The sequence below is a fragment of the Dasypus novemcinctus genome, chromosome X, assembly GCF_030445035.2.
Source record: "Dasypus novemcinctus isolate mDasNov1 chromosome X, mDasNov1.1.hap2, whole genome shotgun sequence".
In the NCBI taxonomy this organism is placed as follows: domain Eukaryota; kingdom Metazoa; phylum Chordata; class Mammalia; order Cingulata; family Dasypodidae; genus Dasypus; species Dasypus novemcinctus.
This window is the reverse complement of record NC_080704.1, coordinates 77,392,700-77,404,282: the sequence shown is the minus strand read 5'-3', so window position 1 is coordinate 77,404,282 and position 11,583 is coordinate 77,392,700. Positions and strand designations below refer to the sequence as shown.

At 40.9% G+C, this 11,583-nt stretch overlaps 1 pseudogene; it reads left to right on the top strand.

Moving 5' to 3' along the window:
* Positions 1-258: 258 nt before the first annotated feature.
* Positions 259-1,821, top strand: LOC131277124 (methylosome subunit pICln pseudogene; annotated as a pseudogene).
* The last annotated feature ends 9,762 nt before the right edge of the window (positions 1,822-11,583 follow it).

Sequence of the window (11,583 nt, the reverse complement as noted above, 5' to 3'; positions counted from 1 at the left end):
ACCACACACACAAGGAATGTGCCCTTGGAGGGAGAGCTGCCCTGCATGAAAAAAGCACAGCCTGCCCGTGAGTGGCACCACACACATGGAGAGCTGACACAGCAAGATGACACAACAAAGAGAGAAACAGATTCCCAGTGCTGCTGACCAGAATGCAAGCAGACACAGAAGAACACACAGCAAATGAACACAGAGAGCAGATAACGGGTGGGGGGAGAAGGGGAGAGGAATTTTTAAAAATACATATATATATATTAGATGTGGGGGTTTGCTGTCACCTTACCTCCCTTCAGGTCTGTGTCTTGGTGTTCTCTGCTGCAATGTTTCCTCAAAAATGTTCCGCCGCCTAACCAGCTGAGGGGCTCCAGCAGAAGCCACGAGATACTGAAGCTGTGCTAGACAGGAAGGGCCTCAGTACTGGCACTCTTTACATTGCTGAGAGCCGCCTGTCCTAGTTAGATGGCTCTGGATTATGATTCTCTCTTGAATATCCCCTTCCCTCCCCCTCAATTCGTTTACATGCTCTGTTCAGGGACCTAAGTGCCTATTCATGAGAACATTTGTATGTTATGGTGAATGCCAAATTTGGAGAAGAATCAAAAGCATCTGTTGCTGATGAAGAAGAGGAAGACAGAGATAATGATGATGAAGCTATTGCTGAGTTTTATTTTTTTTGTCTTTATTTATTTTTTTAATGTTAGATTAAAAAAAATATAAGGTCCCCATATACTCCCCCCACCCCCCTCACCCCACTCCTCCCATAACAACAACCTCCCCCATCATCATGGGACATTCATTGCACTTGGTGAATACATCTCTGAGCACTACTGCACCACATAATCAGTGGTCCACATTATAGTTTACACTCTCCCCCAGTCCACCCAGTGGGCCATGGGAGGACATACAATGTCCAGTAACTGTCCCTGCAGTACCACCCAGGACAACTCCAAGTCCTGAAAATGCCCCCACATCACATCTCTTCTTCCCACTCCCTACCCCAGCAGCTACCATGGCCACTTTCTCCACATCAATGCTACATTTCCTTCGACTACTAATCACAATAGTTCACTCTAATCCATATTCTATTCCTCCATCCTGTGGACCCTGGAATGGTTGTGTCCACTCCACCTCTATATCAAGAGGGGGCTTAGATTCCTCATGGATGCTGGATGCAATTCTTCTGCTTGCAGTTGTAGGCACTCTTGGCTCCCTGGTGTGGTGGCTGACCTTCTTCACCTCCATGATAGCTGAGTGGGGTAAGTCCAATAAACCAGAGTGTAGGAGTTGCAAGTCTGTTGAGGCTCATGGCCTGGCTATCACACGGACAGTCCAGAGATTCAGGTCCCCTGGGTATACACTAAACCCCAGTGCCAACCACAGGTCTGGTAAAAGTAACAGGAGAGGCCTGTGAACAAAGATCACATCTGGGTCCTATTGATGAGTTTAGATTTGTTCCTGGTGATAAATCAGCATTGGAAGCAATGTTCACCGCAATGTGTAAATGCCAGGCTTTGCACCCAGATCCTGAGTATGCAGATTCAGATGATTATCATGGAGAAGAATATGATGTGGAAGCACATGAACAAGGCCAGGGGTACACTTTACACCTATGAAGAAGGACTATCCCATTTCACAGCAGAAGGCCAAGCCACATTAGAAAGATTAGAAGGAATGCTTTCTCAGCATGTGAGCAGCCAGTATAACATGGCTGGGGTCTAGACAGAAGACTCAATAAGAGATTATGAAAATAGGATGGAGGTAGATACTACACCAACAGTTGCCAGACAATTTGAAGATGCAGATGTTAGTCACTGGAAATGACTTATGCAGCTTTAAGATTTGGCCCATTACTGTAGGAAAGAGCTTGGTTCCTCTTATACTGTGGAGTAGGCATTGATGAAAGTCCTTTTCCTTCTCCAGAACTCACGTGAACCAGTTATTTCTTGGGACAGACTATACTGAGACAGCAAGTTGTCACCAGCAGAAAAAAATTGTGAACTTTATAAAAAAGGTGAATTAACTTAATCAAGAGTGTATTTATAATTTATCACTGAGTCTAAAACTTTCAGTGTCTAGGTACCCGCTGAACAGGCCTATAATTCTCTTCACTAAATGCATCTTTAGTAAACTAGGAGGCCTAAATGGTGAAAATGCACAGCAACTTGGTGGTAGAAATAGACTAGGTAGGGAAGAGAAAGGTTGAATTTAAGGTATGCTCCAAAAAGAGAAACAAAGCTATGTCAGAGGAATCCTAATCTGCTTATTCTCCATGGGGGTAGGGGTCTTTTACTAATTTGGAGCCTGGGTTAATTAATTCCGTCATATTAGGTAGCCTCTTCTGAAACATCCCACCCACACAAACACCACTAACACAAGTCTTGTGCTTCTGATTAGCTTTTGCTCTTTTCACCATGTTTACTTTGGTCTGCAAAATTCTGGTCTGTTCTGTTATAACCTCTGAGGTTATATCCTTCAATTTCCAACCTCTTAGGTGATTTTCTGTCACAGAACAAGTGAAAACCCTTAAAGTACTTCAGAGGAGAATTGTTTTGTCTTTGTAATGGCCTAACAAATAAATCTAAGTTTTCTAAAAAATATATCTATATTAGATGTCAAATGAAAGAATGCTAGAGAGTAATCTAGAGACTGAATAACACAGTGAAACCTGAGGTGGTTGTGGTTGATGATACAGATGCAAGAGTATCCTTCTGAGTTAGAATGGATGTGTGTCACTATTGCAGGGTGGTGGGAATGTGGAGAAGTATGAGAAATATACAACTGGTATGATCTATGGATTGTGGTTAACAGCAATACTGTAATATTCTTGCATTAATGCCAAAGATGTACTGTATTGATAATGTAGTATATGAAAAAAGTGTGCCAAATGTATGCTATGGACCATGATTGGTGGTAACAGTCTGATGATTTTATCCCATAATCTATAACAAATATTGCCCCATAGTGTGGTATGTTGGTGGAGGGGTATTGTGTGGGAAATCTACACATATGCATGATTGTTTTGTAAGTTCACAATCTCTGTAATAAAACTATATTTAAAAAATAATAGGGTAGGTTGGAGAAAAATACACCTAATGTAAGGTATGGACTATAGTAATATTTTAACAATGCTCTTGCACAACAATGCAAGGTGTTGGTGGTGGGATGATATATAGGACACTTGCATGATGTTATGCATGTTTATTTTGTAAGTGCACAACTTTTACTATACACTTATTGTTTATGTGTGTTCATGGATGGATGATACACTTCAATAAAAAAGTATGCAAAAATACATTAGGGGAGCAGATGTAGCTCAAGCAATTGGGCACCTGCCTCCCACATGAGAGTCCCCAGGGTGAGTTCCCAGTGCCTCCTAAAGAAAACACAGACAACAAGCAGACAATGAGCAGACAATGGGTGCAAATAATGACCTAAAAGAGCAAGCAAAGAGATGAGGGAACCATCTTGAGGGTGGGGGAATAAAAAACAAAAAATACATTAGAGGCACATAAAAGCAAATCTGAATTGCTTGAAGACAGAATCATTGATTTCAAAGACAGAACATTTGAACTGGAAAAGACAGGAAAACAGGAAGAGAAGAGAATGTGTAGCAGTTTAATATGGTTATGAATTCCAAAAATAGATATTGGATTATGTTTGTAATCTGGTCTGGACCTGGTCATGATTAAGTTATGATTAGGGCTTTGACTGGGCCACGTCATTAGAGCATTGAGTCTCTGCCCCTTGGTGGGTGGGGACTCACAGATATAAGGCATGACAAAGGGCAAAGTTGAGGGTTGTTGTTGTTGTTTTAAAGATTATTTATTTCTCTCCCCCCCCCTTGTCTCCTCTCTTCTGTCCATTCACTGTGTGTTCTTCTGTGTCTGCTGCATTCTCGTCAGGTGGCATGGGAATCTGTGTCTCTTTTTTGTTGCGTCATCTTGCTGCATCAGCTCCCCATGTGTGCGGTGCCACTCCTGGGCAGGCTGCACTTTTCATGTGGGGCGGCCCTCCTTGTGAGGCGCACTCCTTGTGCATGGGCTCCCCTACAAGGGGACACCGCTGCATGGATGGCACTCCTTGCACATGGCAGCACAGTGTGTTGGCCAGCTCACCACATGGGCCAGAAGGCACTAGGTTCAAACCCTGGACCTCCCATATGTTAGGCAAATGCTTTATCAGTTGAACCACATCTGCTTCCCAGAGTTGATTTTTGATGTTGGAATTTGATGCTGAAGCCTGAATCTGGAGCCCTGGAAAATAAGCTCACAGAGGAAAGAGAAGCAAGCCCCAGGAAGAGAGGAACCCTGAAACCAGAGAGAAGCAAGACCTGGACAAGAGGAACCCAGGAAGCCTGAACCTTTACAGTCATCAGCAGCCATCTTGCTCCAACATGTGAAAATAGACTTCGGTGAGTGAAGTAACTTATGCTTTATGGCCTGGTATCTGTAAGCTCCTACTCCAAATAAATACCATTTATAAAAACCAACCAATTTCTGGTATTTTGCATCAGTACCCCTTTGGCTGACTAATACAGAATGGAAAAAATAGAACAATGTCTCAGGCAACTGAATGACAATGCAAACCACACAAATATATGCATTATTGTTATGGCAGAAGAAGGAGAAGAGAATGGAAAAGGGGCAGAAAGAATATGTGAAGAAATAATGACTGAAAACTTCCCAACCCTTATGAAAGACATACATATCAATATCCAAGAAGGACAAATCTGAACAGACCTAATCTGAGACACATACTATTCAGAATGACAAATATCAGAGATACAGAAAGGATTCTGAAAGCAACAAGAGAAAACAAAAGCATCACATACAAGGGAACCTCGTTAAGAATAAGTGCCAAACTCTCATCAGAAACCATGGAGGTAAATGTGGCCAGTCTCGAAGCCAAACTCAGCATGTAAATGCAATGCCTTCCCCCCAGCGTGGGACATGACACCCGGGGATGAGCCTCCCTGGCACCGAGGGACCACTATCAACTACCAACTGATGATGCAACTGGAAAATGACCTTATACGGAAGGTTCAATGCGGATCAGCAGAATATCCATGTCTACATAAAATACCATGACTTTAAAATGCTGTTTGACCTAAAGTAAGGGGGAAATGGAAAGGAGAAATGAGTTTATATGGCTACGAGTTTCTAAAAAAGAGTCTGGAGGCTGGCAGAAGGTTTGCCCTCATGCACAACTGAGCAGAGTCAGAGAGACAGATAAAGCAGATACAACCCCCAGATATTGGTTCCTTTGAGGGCTAAAGAGACCCATGGGAGTTATGGTCATGGCCGATGGGGTTAACTACCAGGGCAGATGGCCCCTCTTTGGAAATGGTGTTTATGTGTGATGAATCTGGACTCAGATGGGATCTCCCTTCATAAGACTTTCATGCCAATGTGCTGGAGGTGCAGTTAATGTTGGGGTTTAAGATATATTTAGGGGATTTGAATCTCTGGACTGACAATGTGATAGCCAGATCCTGAGCCTCAACAGACTCCAGCACCTACAATCTGATTTATTGGACTTACCACACTCAGCTAAGATGGAGTTGAAGAAGGACAACCACCACACCATGGAGCCTAGAGTGATTACAACTGAAAATGGGAGGATTGCATCCAGCATCCAGGTGGAATCTGACCCTCCTCTTGACATAGAGGTGCAATGGACACAACCAATCCAATGTGCACATAGAAGAGGTGGCATTGGAATGGGAAAAGTGGACATAGTGGACGAAGGGTATGGGGAAAGGCAGGAAGAGATGAGAGGTGGAGGCGTCTTTGGGACATGGAGCTGCCCTGGATGGTACTTCAGAGGCAATCACCGGACATTGTAAATCCTCACAGGGCCCACTGGATGGAATGGAGGAGAGTATGGGCTATGATGTGAACCAATGTATATGAGGTGCAGAGGTGCCCAAAGATGTACTTACCAAATCCAATGGATGTGTCATGATGATGGGAACGAGCATTGTTGGGGGGGGGGGGAGAGGGGGGGTGGGGGGATGGGGTTGAATGGGACCTCACATATATATTTTTAATGTAATATTATTACAAAGTCAATAAAAAATAAAAAAATTAAAAAAAAAAAAAAAAAGAAACCATGGAGGTGAGAAGAAAGTGATATGAAGTATTTAGGGTACTAAATGAGAAAACTGCCAACCAAGAATTTTGTATCTGACAAAACTGTCCTTCATAAATGAGGATAAGTTCCAAGTCTTCACAGACAAACAAAAACTGATAAAAATATATTACCAAAAGACCAGAATTACAAGAGATAGTAAAGGGAGTACTGCAGCTTGAAAGGAAAAAAACAAGGGCAAGAGACTTGGAGAAGAGTGTAGAAATGAAGATTATTAGGAAGGATGAATTAAAAGATAAAAAGACAGAAAATAGTACAATATGTCAACAGAAAGCAAAAGGACAAAATGTATGAAGTAACTAATGTCTTTACAGTAATAACATTGAATGTTAATGGATTGAGCTCCCCAATCAAAAGGCACAGACTAATAGAACAGACAAAAAATATGAGCTATCTATATATTGTTGACAAGAGACTCATTTCAGACATAAGGACCCAACCAGGTTAAAAGTGAAAAGTTAAAAAAAGATATTCCATGCAAATAGTAACTCCCCCCAAAAAAGAGATGGAATAATGATACTAATAACAGATAATATATTTTAATTTTAATTTCTCTCCCCTTCTCCCCCACCAGTCGTCTGCTCTCTGTGTCCATTCGCTGTGTGTTCTTCTGCATCCGTTTGCATTCAAGGCAGCACTGGGAAACTGTGTCTCTTTTTTGTTGCATCATCTTGCTACAGCAGCTCTCCATGTGTGCAGCACTACTGCTGGGCAGGCTGCTCTCTTTTTTCATGCGGGATGGCTCTCCTTGCAGGTCACACTCCTTGTGTGTAGGGCTCCCCTACATGGGGGTGCCCCTGCATGGCACAGCACTCCTTGCACACGGCGGCACTGCACACGGGTCAGGAGACCCTGGGTATCGAATCCTGGACCCTCCATATGGTAGATGGATGCTCTGTCAGTTGAGCCATGTCCGGCTTCCCAACAAATAGATTTTAAATGCAAAACTGTTATAAGGGATGAAGAAGGGCATTATATATTAATAAAAGGGACAATTCAGCAAAAAGTAATAACTATATAAAATATTTATGCACCTAACCTGTGTGCCCCAGGATACATGAGGCACATGCTGGCAAATCTGAAGGGAGAAATAGATGTCTCTACAGTAACAGTTGGAGACTTTAATACATCACTCTCAGTATTGGACAGAATATCTGGATCAAGGATAAATAAAGAACCAGGGAGCTTGAATAATGTGATACATGAACTAGACCTAAGAGATAAAAATAGAGCATTGTACCCCAAAACAGCACGATATGCATTCTTTTCAAGCACTCATGGATCCTTCTCCAAGACAGACCATATTCTGGGTCACAAGACAAGTCTTAATAAATTTTTAAAAGATTGAAATTATATAAAACACTTTCTCTGATCATAATGGAATGAAGCTGGAAATCAATAATGGATGGATAAAGGGAAAATTCATAAAAATATGAAGATTAAACAACATACTCTTAAATAATCAGTGGGTCATTGAAGAACTTGCAAGAGAAATCAGCAAATGTCTTGAGATGAATGAAAATGAGAACACAACATATCAAAACCTATGGGACACCGCGAAGGCAGTGCTGAGACTGAAATTTTTTTTCCCCTCACTCCGCCACAGTTGTCTGTTCTCTGTGTCTATTTGCTGTGTCTTCTTCTTTGTCCACTTCTGTTGTCAGCGGCACAGGAATCCGTGTTTCTTTTTGTTGCATCATCTTGCTGTGTCAGCTCTCTGTGTGTGCGGTGCCATTCCTGGGCAGGCTGAACTTTCTTTCGCGCTGGGTGGCTCTCCTTATGGAGCGCACTCCTTGCGTATGGGGCTCCCTTACGCAGGGGACACCCCTGTGTGGCACAGCACTTTTTGTGCGCATCAGCACTGCGCATGGGCCAGCTGTACACGGGTCAAGGAGGCCCGGGGTTTGAACTGCAGACCTCCCATGTGGTAGACAGACACCCTAACCACTGGGCCAAGTCTGCTTCCCAGAGACTGAAATTTGTAGCTCTCAATGCTTACATTAAAAAAAGAAAGAGCTAAAACTGAAGATCTAACCACACACCTGGAGGAAATGGAAAAAGAACAGCAAACTAATCCTGAACCAAGCTGAAGGAAAGAAATAGTAAAGATCAGAGCAGAAATAAATAAAAATTGAGAACAAAATAACAAGAGAGAGAATCAACAAAACCAAAAGTTGGTTCTTTGATAAGATCAACAAAATCGACAAACCCTTAGCTAGACTGACAAAGGAAAAAGAGAAGACGAAAATGAATTTTATCAGAAATGAGAGGGGGGACATTACCACTGACCCCACGGAAATAAGAGAGATCATAAGAGGTCACTATGAAAACTGTATGAAAAGAACTAGACAATGTAGACAAGACGGACAAACTCCTAGAAATGCACAAAAAACCTACATTGACACTACAAGAAATACAAGAAATTAACAAACCAATCACATTTAAAGAGATTGAATCAGTCATCAAAAATCTCTAAACAGGCTCTCTCTCTGCCTAGAGGAGCCTGCATCTACACTTCAGACAAGTAATTCTGTTCTTTTCACCCATTTCTCAATAAACAACTGGCCTACCATTAAAAAAAAACCTCCAAACAAAGAAAACTCCAGAACCATATGGATTCACAGGTGAATTCTACAAAGCATTTAAAGAATAATTAACACCAATCCTGTTTAAACTCTTTCAAAAAATTGAAGAGGAGGGAAAATTACCCAATACATTTTATGAAGCCAACATCACCCTAATACAAAGCCAGTGAAAGAATCTACAAGAAAAGGCCAGCTCTCTAATGAACATAGAAGCAAAAATTCTCAACTAAAAACCCGCAAATAGAATCCAACAGCATATCAAAAGACTTATACACCATGACTAAGTGGGATTTATTCCTGGTATGCAAGTGTATTAGTCAGCCAAAGAGGTGCTGATGCAAATTACCAGAATTCTGTTGGCTTTTATAAAGGATATTTATTGTGGGTAGAAGCTTACAGGTAAAAGGCCCTAAAGAGACCAACTTAAGGTACTATAAGAAGTACTTTCTCACCCAAAGTCATTTGCCACGTACTGATTACCAGTCTCTGCAAGGGACTTCCTCTTCCTCCTAAGGCTCTGTGGTCCCAGCTCCTTCCAATCTCAGCTGTAGGCTAGCACAAGGCTTGCCTCTCTTCCTGGGTCTCGTCTCTTTCTGGGTTCAGCAGCTCTGCTCCCTCCACAAGGCCAGCAATAAACTATCAGGCAAATGGCTCCGCTATCTCCCTGGAGCTCCGGCGTCAAAATTCCACTCTCTATTCTCCTACTCTGTGCATTTACTTTCCTCTCTTTGATTCAGCATCCATTTATATAGCCCACAGCTGTAGGCTAGCTGTAGGCTAGCTGTAGGCGGGGACTCAAACTGAGTCACCCTAATGCCATGGTCAAATAATAGCCCTAGTCTTGATTTAATAAAGTAAAAGTGAAACCTGAGTCTAATACAATCTAATATACCCAGAGGAACGGACCAGTTTACAAACACAATCCAATATCTATTTTTGGAATTTATAAACAATACCAAACTTAGCCACAGCAAGGGTGGTTGAACATAAGAAAATCAACTAACGTAATACACCAAATTAACAAATTGGAGGAAAAAAACACATGTTCATCTCAATCAATGCAGAGAAGGCATTCAACAAAATTCAGGATCCTTTCCTGATAAAAACACTTTGAATGATAGGAATAGAAAGAAAATTCCTCAATATAATAAAGAGCATGTGTGAAAAACCCAGACCCAACATTATACTCAATGCAGAAAGATTGAAGGCTTTCCCTCTAAGATCAGGAATAAAACAAGGATGCCTGCTGTAACCACTGTTATTCAATATTGTGCTAGAAGTTCTAGCTAGAGAAATTAGACAAAAAAAAAAAAAAAAGAAAAGAAGAGGCATCCAAATAGGAAATGAGGAAGTAAAACTCTATTTGCAGATGACATGACTCCATATTTAGAAAATTCTGAAATGTCTATGACAAAGCTACTTGAGTATAAATGAGTTCACTGAAGTGACAGGATACAATATTAACATACAAAAATCAGAAATGTTTCTGTACATTAGTATTGAACAATCTGAGGAGGAAATTAGTGAAAATATTCCCTTTACAACAGCAACAAAAAGCCTCAAATTCCTAGGAATCTATTTAACCAAAGAATTACAGGATCTATTACAGAAAACTATGAAACAATGCTAAAAGAAATCATTGAAGACCTAAACAAATGGAAAGACATTCAGTGTTCACGGATTGGAGGACTAAATATAGTGAAGATGTCAATCTTACCCAAACTCATGTATGCATTCAAAGCAGTACCAATCAAAATTCCAACAGGGAACAGATGTAGTTCAAGCAATTAGGCACCTCCTTCCCACATGGGAGGTCCCGGGTCCCAGGTTTGGTTCCTGGTGCCTCCTAAAAAAAAAAAGACAACGACAATGACAAGCACACATAGAGAGCACACAATAATGAACAGACACAGAGCAGACAGTGAGCCCAAACAATGAGGGGGTGGAGAGAAATAAATATATTAAATAATTCTTTTAAAAATTCCATCAGTCTACTTTACAGAAATAGAAAACAAATTACCAAATTCATTTGGAAGGGAAAATACACCCAAATAGCCAAAAGCATTCTAAAAACAAAGAGCAATATGGGAGGAATTTCACTCATGACCTTGAAACATACTGCAAAGCTGCAGTAGTGAAAACAGCATGGTATTGGCATAAAGACAGACACATTGATCAGTGGACTAGAACTCAGCATCCAGAAATAAACCCTCATCTCTAAGGCCAACTGGTTTTGAACAAACCTATGAAAGCCATGTTAACAGGACAAAACAGTCTCTTAAATAAATGGTGCTGAGAGAACTGGATATCTATAACCAAAAGATGAAAGGACCTCTATCTCACTCACTATACAAGAGTCAATTCAAAATGGATCAAAAACCTAAATATAAAAGCCAGGACCATAAAACTACTAGAAGAAAATGTAGGGAAATATCTTAAAGACCTTGTGGTAGGTGGTGGTTTCCTGGACCTTACACCCAAAACATGAGCAACAAAAGAAAAATATAGAAAAATGGAACCTCCTCAAAATTAAATGTTTTTGCACCTCAAAGGACTTTGTCAGAAGGGTGAAAAGGCAGCTGACTCAATGGGAAAAAACATTTGGAAATCACCTATCTGATAAGGGCTTAATATTCACAATATATAAAGAGATCATACAACTCAACAATAAAAATGACCAACTACCCAATTGAAAAATGGGCAAAAACTTGAATACACATTTGTCCAAAAAAGAAATAAAAATGGCAAAAAACATGAAAAAACATTCAATATCACTAGCGTTTATGGAAATGCAAATCAAAGCCACAGTGAGATATCATTTCACACCTATTAGAATGCCCACTATTAA